Consider the following 8,866-nt stretch of genomic DNA (forward strand, 5'->3'; position numbering starts at 1 on the left):
GTCGGCAGGGGGCCAAGGGACCTGACCAAGGTCCTCTTGCGCAAGGCTTTCCTTGGGAAGAAATTTGGTGCAGGGTGAGGGAGGGAGCAACTCAAAGGAAGTGTGGGTGGGGCTGGACTGGGGCCAGTCAGAGGAGGCACATGCTTCGACCCCCACTCTTCCTCCATCACCTCCCACAGCCCCAAACTTGTGCATTTTCCAGCAGGACTTGGGGAGAGGACAATTCTGACCCCAACTCAATTTCAGCTGGCTTTTACTTCTCTTTTCCCTGGGACTAGATCAGGGGTGGTTGATGTATTATGCCCATTTTTGCCCATTTTACAGATGAGAGAGGATGATGGCTGAGGTTCCTAGAAAGGCTTTAAAGACTGATTTATCTGGGGGTGCCTGGGTGTCTCAGTCCATTAAGTGTCTGACTCTTGATTTCTGCTCAGGTCATGATCTCAAGGTTCATGGGATCAATCAATCCCCAATCAGTTGGGATTCTTTCTCTCCCTCTCTCTCTATGCCCCTCTGCCTCTCTCTCTCTCTCTCTCTCTCAAAATAAATAAACATTAAAGAAAAAAAGGGACTGACTTATCTGAGTCACATTTCACCTCTCTGAGCCTCAATTTTTCCATCTGGAATATGGGAATATGTGACCAACTGAGAATTCTATAAGATAATAAATGTGAAATGCTTGGAATACCATAGGGGTTCAGATATGAGAGCTAGACTTAGTGTAAACTGAGGCTCAGAGAAGGGACCTGATTGTCCAGGGGCAGGAGACACAGGTCAGTTTCCCTGTCCTGAATCTCAGTATCTCAGACTTCCTAGTTCATGGGGAAACATATCTCCTACCCAGGGCTGAGGCCCTACTCTCCCCTAGACCACCAATACACCCATTGATCTAGAATTATTTCACTACAAATTCCTGTTTATCTCATTGACAACATTTCTGAGGTGATAAGGTGGCCTCTGTCCTTTCGAGGACTTGTACACCTTTTATGCTCTGTTTTACACGTTGCCTGCTTTTGAGCATGTCTGAGGGCACTTACACTTTACTTTTTTAACAAATACATTCTCTGTCTTTTTAAAAAAAATTTCTACTAAGCAAATAATTACATAAGATACTAAAAACACACAAAGACCATCCTTGTCACTGATCAGATTCTTTCACTTGCTAAGTAGCAGAATCCTAACCTAAGCCAGCTTCACCAAAGAGGGACCTGTGGCTCACAATAGCTGACTGCAAGATTGAGGGAAAAACAACATGGATCAGGGTCTTGGAGACTGGAACTGGAGACACAGGGCTCATAGCATTTGCTTTCTTTTTTTTTTTTTTTTTTTTTAACGTTTATTTATTTTTGAGACAGAGAGAGACAGAGAGAGACAGAGCATGAACGGGGGAGGGTCAGAGAGAGAGGGAGACACAGAATCTGATATGGGCTCCAGGCTCTGAGCTGTCAGCATAGAGCCTGACGCAGGGCTTGAACTCACAGACCGTGTGATCATGACCTGAGCCGAAGTCGCCGAAGTCGGACGCTTAACTGGCTGAGCCACGCAGGCGCCCCAGCATTTGCTTTCTTGTATCTCTCCTTGTCTCAATTTCTCTGCACGTTGGCTTCCCTTCCTCTGCAGAGTGAGCTCTGCCTGGCAGGAAATGTGGTGTGAGGTAGCCTCAGCTTTCCAATGCAACCCAGCAGGAAAGCTCGACCCAGTTTTCATATATCAGTCTCAGGGAAGGACTCTGATTATTTTCTGCTAGAGTAACATGCCTACCCCTTGGCCCCAGACAAACTATTGCCAGGGAAATGAAGTACTGTATTGGGTAAATGTACTGTCATGGGCAGCCACACCAGAGTCAAGGGGTGAAGAGGCGTGTCTTGCCAAAAGGAAATAAAGATGCTGGGCAGGCATGAATAACACATCTATCCCAGCCCTGCTCCCATCAATCAGAAATAACTAGTATTAGTATTTTTTGGTACCTATTCCTCCAGACTTTGGGATGCATGTATTGACATACACATTTCCTCCTACAGTCCCAACCCCCAATGAGCATATTTCATGGTACTAAAACAAAAAGTCAAGGACAGTCAAATAGATGAAGGAAAAAAGGAAAAAAATCCTCTTCTCTCCTTTGTTATTAAAAAAAGATGACCAAACAGCTCAGACACGTCCATCAATTCTCGCACACAGAAAATAAGCCATTGGAGGGGTGAAAGGTTTTCTAAGATTAGAGAGAATGGAAGAATTCCTATGGAAAAGATGGACAAAGTTATGTGCAAAACAGAAAAACATTCTTTTTTTTTTTAAAGAGTGTTTTCTTTTTTTTAATGTTTATTTACTTATTTTGAGAGAGAGAGTGAACACAAGCATGTGAGCGGGGAAAGGGAAGAGAGAGAATCCCAAGCAGTCTCCGTGCATCAGCACAGAACCAAATGTGGGGCTCTGTCCACGAACTGTGAGATCATAATCTGAGCCGAAATCAAGAGCCAGAGGCTTAACCAACCGAGTTACACAGGAGCCCCCCAAAAAACATTCTTTAACTTCTATTGCTGGAAACAAACAAACAAAACCTTACCCTACTCCAAAATCATACCCAGCATTAAAAGGCAAACTTCAGACTGAGGAAATGTTTTATAGACAATGGGTTAATATTTTCTATTATGTGAAGAACACTGAACATTGATAACAAACAGACCCAATAACTGGTCAGTGGAGACAGATAAAACACAATAAACATAGGACATTTTCTACCTCACAAGTAATCAAAGCAGTGCAAACTAAAAGGCCATTAATAGCCTTTCAATTCTGAAGTTTAAAAAACTAGTGACACTGAAATTGTCAGTGTGAGCAATGGATACTTCTGTATTTCTGGTGGGAAAATGACTTGCTAAAATCTTTCGGAAAGCCGTTTGGCAATATGCATCAAAGGCTTCAGTAACGTCCAGGCCTTTTGACCCAGGCATTTCTCTTCTGGGAATTAATTTCAGGGAAATAGTCCTAAATTAGGACAAAGCTATATGCTCCAAGATACTTGAAGAAATATTTTCCAACAGCAAAATTTAGAAGAAATCACCAAGAAGGGAACAGTTAAAAAACATAAGGTATGCCTATGGGATGTAATATTTCACAGTTCTTAAATTGATGATAATGCAACCTACTTAATAAAAGGACAGAGGCACTTGGCTGGCTTGGTCAGCAGAGAGTGCACCTCTTGATCTTACGGTTGTGAGTTCAACCCCTACGTTGGGCATGGAGCCTACTTAAAAAAATAAAATAAAAGGATGAAAATGCTTGTAATGTTAAACAGGTATGCAGTTTGGGAACTTCAGTGTAAAATGCAAAATGTATGTTATTCATAGCAGAATGGAGAGGAACATCATAAATGTTAACAATGGTCAAAAAATCATCTGATTTTGTTTCTTTTACTTCTCTCTACATGTCTATATTCTCCAAACTTTGTTGAGTAATATTAACTTTATTTTTTTTTAAGTTTATTTATTTTGAGGGGGGGAGGGGCAGAGAGAGAGAGTGAGAGAGAGAATCTCAAGCAGGCTCCATGCTGCCAGTGTGGGGGCTCAAACTCATAAACTGTGAGATAATGACCCGAAATCAAAAGTCAGACACTCAACCGACTGAGACACCCAGGCGCCCTGAGTAATATTAACTTTATAATTAAAAAGTCACTTTTTAAAAAAAGTATGCCAGGAGACGGTTGGTATGTACCAACTTGGTGGTCAAATTTTAAAATTTTATTTAAAAAATAACAAACAGGTGCCTGGGTGGCTCCGTCAGTTAAGTGTCCGACTCTTGATTTTGGCTCAGGTCATGATCTCATGGTTTGTGGGATTGAGTCCCATGTAGGGGTCTGCACTGTCAGTGCAGAGCCTGTTTGGGATTCTCTTTCTCCCTCTCTCTCTGTCCCTCCCCCACGTGCACGCCCTCTCTTTCAAAAATAAATAAATAAAAATTTTAAGAAAAGATAAAAAATAACAAAGAAATAGAGAAGATTTAAATGTCACATCCATCAACATTTTTCTCTCCTACTATTGAAACAGTGATGGCACATTAATAAAAGTTTGGGGTCAGACAGACCAGAGTTCAAACTCTGTAACCCTTACCAGCTGTGGGACCTTGAACAAATCATTTCATGGCTCTGAGCCTCAGTTTCTTCATCTATAACATGGCATAATCATACTGATAAGCATACCTACTTTGAAGGGTTATTTTGAGAATGAGACAAAAAGTGACTTTCAGCCACTAGGCTAGTTCCCTCATTGTCACTTGGATCCCCAGTATGTACCTGGTGCATAATAGGTGTAAGAAATGAGACAGAAAGAGAGTTTTTTTTTCTCCTTTTATAGCTATCAACTGCCCTGGGACAGCTGCTTTTAATATTATTTTTCCTTCCGTCCTTTAAGCCCCACATGTTCCATTCAGGCTCCAAATTTGGGATTTCCTTTCTGCCCTCATGGTGCCCATCCCTATTTTCTCATGCAGTCAGGAGCAGCCCATCTCAGCAGGCTCAGAGGTCCCTCTAATGTTTACCAGATCTGACTGCTTTGTCTTGGTTAACACAGGCATATTCTGGGACAATGATTCTTGTGCTTTTCTTTGATAATCAACCTATAATTTTTTTAAGTTTACTTATTTATCTTGAGAGAGATTTGGGGGGAGGGACAGAGAGAGAGAGGGAGAGAGAACGAGAATCCCAAACAGGCTCTGCACCACCAGTGCAGATCCTGATTTGGGGTTCAAACTCACAAACTGAAAGATCATGACCTAAGCCAAAGTTGGATGCTTAACCAACTGAGCTACCCAGGTACCCCTCAATGTATAATTTTGTGTGTGGTGGTGCTGGCAGGTCCAGAGAGGGACACTTAGAATAGGGCCCTAGAGTCTACAAAACTGGCTTACAAAACTGGTTCCCCACCAGCTATCTGATCTGGCTCTTCCCCTTTCTGTTTCCTAGTTTTCTTATCTGTAAAACAGGGTAATGGTCTTACCTGCTCTGATGTAGAATCATTGAGAAGAGCAAATACGAGAAGTCACATATCTTGCAGAAGTATCCTCCCAGAGCTGTCTTGTAACAATATGGCCTGAGCTTTCATCAAAGGTTGTGATAAGAAATCACCATGTGAAACTCAATCTCCATTGTTGTCAGATTTATAGAGAATATTATCAGTATATGACTCCAGTGGAGAAGTTTCCTCAGCATGAGAAATTATTGGATTTTTCTGTCAGGAAAATTGGAAGATGCCCTTTCCTCTGATATCAAAGGAAGAGACTGATTCATCTTATTGCCGTTTTTGTCTTGGCTGCCAGGAAGCTTAGAGCTAAATCTGATGCTTAATGACAGCAGTTCCATTAAAACTGATGGGCTTAATTTTATATTTGTATTTCATGAAACTCATTGTACACATCCTCAATCATAAGTTTTCTCAAATTCTTTTGAGAAGAAGGAAGGAAGGAAGGAAGGAAGGAAGGAAGAAAAAAGAAAGCAAGGAGGGGTGCCTGGGTGGCTCAGCAGGTTAAGCGTCGACTCTTGGTTTCTGCTCAGGTCATGATCTCATGGTTCATGGGTTTGAGACCTATGTCAGGCTCTTCACTGACAGTGAGGGGCCTGCTTGGGGTTCTCTCACTCCATCTCTCTGCCCCTCCCCCATTCATGCACATGCACGCTCTGTCTCTGTCTCTCTCAAAATACACAGACTTTAAAAAGAAAGGGAGAAAAAAAGGGAAGGAGTCAGGTATAGTTTTTTTTTTCAGAGAGAGAGAGAGAGAGAGAGAGAGAGAGAGAGAGAGAGAGTGTGTGTGTGTGTGTGTGTGTGCACACAGGGCGCACCACTTGTGCAAGGAGGGGGAAGGGCAGAGGGAGAGGAAACAAAAGAATCTTAAGCAGGCTCCACACCCAGCAAGGAACTCAACCCAGGGCTAGACACAGGACTTGATCTCATGACCCTGAGAGCTGAAATCAAGAGATAGATGTTTAACCAACTGATCCACCGAGGTGCCCCAAGGTATACTTTGAAAAGCATACTTGGCTCACTGTAGCAGCTAAAATATAAGTTTGATTTCTCTAATAGACACGGAGAATAGTTGTGACTTAAATAAAATGGAAGGGTATAGCAATCTGGCCATAAGTAGTCATACCAGGCTGGTATGACTCAAGGTAGGAGGGATCCTGGCTTCTTCTTATCTTGCTGCTCCAGAGTTCCCATGGTGTTGTCTTTGACCACATGTTTCAAGATGGCTTGCCACCAAGTCTCATCCCAGCCAGGGACAAATGGGAACATGGGGGGCACATGCCTTGGGACTCATGACCTCATAGTTACACACGTCTCTTCCATTCACATCCTATTGGCCAAAATTTAAATCACATGATCATATCTAACTTCAAGAGAAGCTGGGATATTTAGTCTTTGAGGTGCTATGTTCCACTAAAAATCAGGAATCCTATTAACTATAGAATAGATTTTGAAGGATATCTACCAGCTTCTGTGGCATCCACCATCTCGGATGTATTTTTTGCACATGATTACACTCCAGCCTGCCCTAATTTCACTCTCACCCCCTCTAATCAGTCGGGCTTCCATGCTGCTCTCAAAGTGCTTTCCAATTCGGAGTGCTATTATGGCACTCCCCTGCTCACACACCAACCCTGAATCCCTAGTACCTAGAAAAGTCATTCTCAAACTTTAACATGCATCAGGAATCACCTGGAGAGTATGTTAAAACAGAGATGTCTGAAGCCCCCTGGCAGAGCTTCTGATTCAGTGGGTCTAGGTCCTGAGAATTTGCATCTTTAGTAAGTTCCCAGGTGATGCTGATGCTGCTGGCTCAAGGACCACACTTTTGTTTTTTTAAAGATTTCATTTATAAGTAATCTGTACCCCCAATGTGGGGCTCGAACTCACAACCCCTAGAGCAAGAGTCGCATGCTTTACCGACTGACCCAGCTAGGTGCCCCCAGGACCACACTTTGAGAACCACTGAACTTGAGACTAAATCCCATGCCCCTTAACCTGCTATTCACAGCCAGCCTGTTCTCAACCTACTTTCCAGCTTCATTTCTTATCCTTCCCTTCCCCCTCCACACACCCAAGGCTCCAGTCACAGTGCAGTTCTCACCTCTAAGCAGGCCAGCTGTTCACACCTTTGTGCCTTGCTGTTCCTTTTGTCTGCAATGTCTTCTGCCTGGCAACTTCCTTTCCACATCCTCTCTGAATCCTTTCCTGACCCTCTAAACTGTTGTTAAGTCATTCTGTGCCCTAGGTCCCTGCAGACTTTGTACATTCTTCTATTATTGTGCTTCACAGAGCTCTCAGCCATGGCAACAAGGTCACTGAGTGAGGAAACAGGAGTATGAATGAGGAAAGGGAGGCAAGCGGATGGAGTGAATGAACAAAGGAGGTGAGTGAAAAGAAGAAATGATGAGTTAATACATGAACAGGTGAGTTATGGTCCATTTGTGTTTGGTTGTCTCCATTAAGTCCTGAGCTCTGGAGCAGAAAGGGAAATTACTCCCTGACCACATTAGTACAAAGTTACAGCCATCACTTACTTCTTAGCAAGATTTAACTGGGACCCAGTATCCATCAAGCCAATCCCCCAGAGTGTTCAGGAGCTGGCAGGGGCTGGGGACTCACACTGGGTCATTTCCTGACATCAGGGCTTACCCTCCATTCAATCCTCCCTATTCTCATGCACGCTGGTGTTTCCAAAAGTCAGTTATAAGACATTTGGGACTGTGGAGAAACAATGATGGTGGATGCCTTTCAGGGCCAAGATACAAAAGGCTTTTTCACCAGACAAGTGATAAGGTGTCAGGGTTGTTTCAAATTAAAATAGTAGGTTTGAGGTGCTAGAACTACTCTCTCCCCCCCCATGGGGAACCCAGCTTCCTCCAACACCCATAAAGGAAGTCTCCTTTGGCTCCAGCAGACACGGATGTGGCCATTAGAAGGGACTCCCTGGCCCACTGTGGTTGTCAACTCAGCGATGGTGCTGAGCATTTCCTGCACCACAGCTGTATAGTTTCAGAAGGCATTGCACCTCTTTGAGCTTCACTGTCCTCCTCTGCAGGGTGGAAATAGTTCTATTCACCTTGTAGGTGTGTGGTGAGCATCAAAACATGCCAGTAGAGGGCCCAGTGCAGCACTAGGCAGATAGTAGGTGTGCGACAGAGAATAGTGTTCTCGCAACTGATCCTTCAAAGTCTTTTCCCTCATGAACCAGGCCCAGTCAGAATTCTGGGGTTCTTCCTCCTATTTATAATACCTGTCTTCCTCTCTCACAATTTTACCTAATTTGGGGATCTCGACTGTCATCCTACCTCCTCCATAAAATGGTCTCTGCTCCTGGAACTCTTTACCAGTGATGCTTCTCTGGGGAGGTCTGGCTTAATGAACATGGAAGTGAATGGTTAAGCAGGGGATCTGCAAGCTGCACAGGTTGTGCAGTGCCCAAACCTAGGAGTGTCATTCATATCGGCCATAAGGGAGTGGGGCCCCAGTGAGTTCTATAATGAAGAGTCTGTGTCTGCAAGTCAAATGGACTTGAGTTTGAATCTTGCCTCAACGATGATTTATTAATTGCTGATCACCTAGGCTTGTTTTCCTCATCTGTGAATGGGATGTTATTAGTACCCACCATGTGGGGTAGCTGAGATTTGTAACTTAACAAGTTTAGAACAGTGCCTGGTACAGAGCTAACATTTAGTGAGTACTTAATTTTATGGCCAATTCACTAATCAAATTCATTAATGAAATTAAGTGTTAGGTGTCTTTTCTGAGAAGGTTCTAAGCAATCTGCGAACAATGAGTCACTGAAAAACAGCAGCTAGACTCTGCACCTAGTGGGAGGCAGGCCCTCATGCTGT

At 43.4% G+C, this 8,866-nt stretch overlaps 1 protein-coding gene across 2 annotated transcripts in view; it reads left to right on the forward strand.

Moving 5' to 3' along the window:
* Positions 1 to 8,866, forward strand: part of OGG1 (8-oxoguanine DNA glycosylase) — a 43,959-nt gene that overhangs the window by 17,843 nt on the left and 17,250 nt on the right. For both annotated transcript variants that reach the window (XR_009609839.2, XR_009609840.3), the window contains exon 8: positions 7,305 to 7,398. The gene's annotated coding sequence lies outside the window, so the exon portion shown is untranslated. The remainder of the gene's footprint in view (positions 1 to 7,304; positions 7,399 to 8,866) is intronic.

This window comes from Panthera onca, chromosome A2 (assembly GCF_046562875.1).
Source record: "Panthera onca isolate mPanOnc1 chromosome A2, mPanOnc1 haplotype 2, whole genome shotgun sequence".
NCBI classification, from domain to species: Eukaryota; Metazoa; Chordata; class Mammalia; order Carnivora; family Felidae; genus Panthera; species Panthera onca.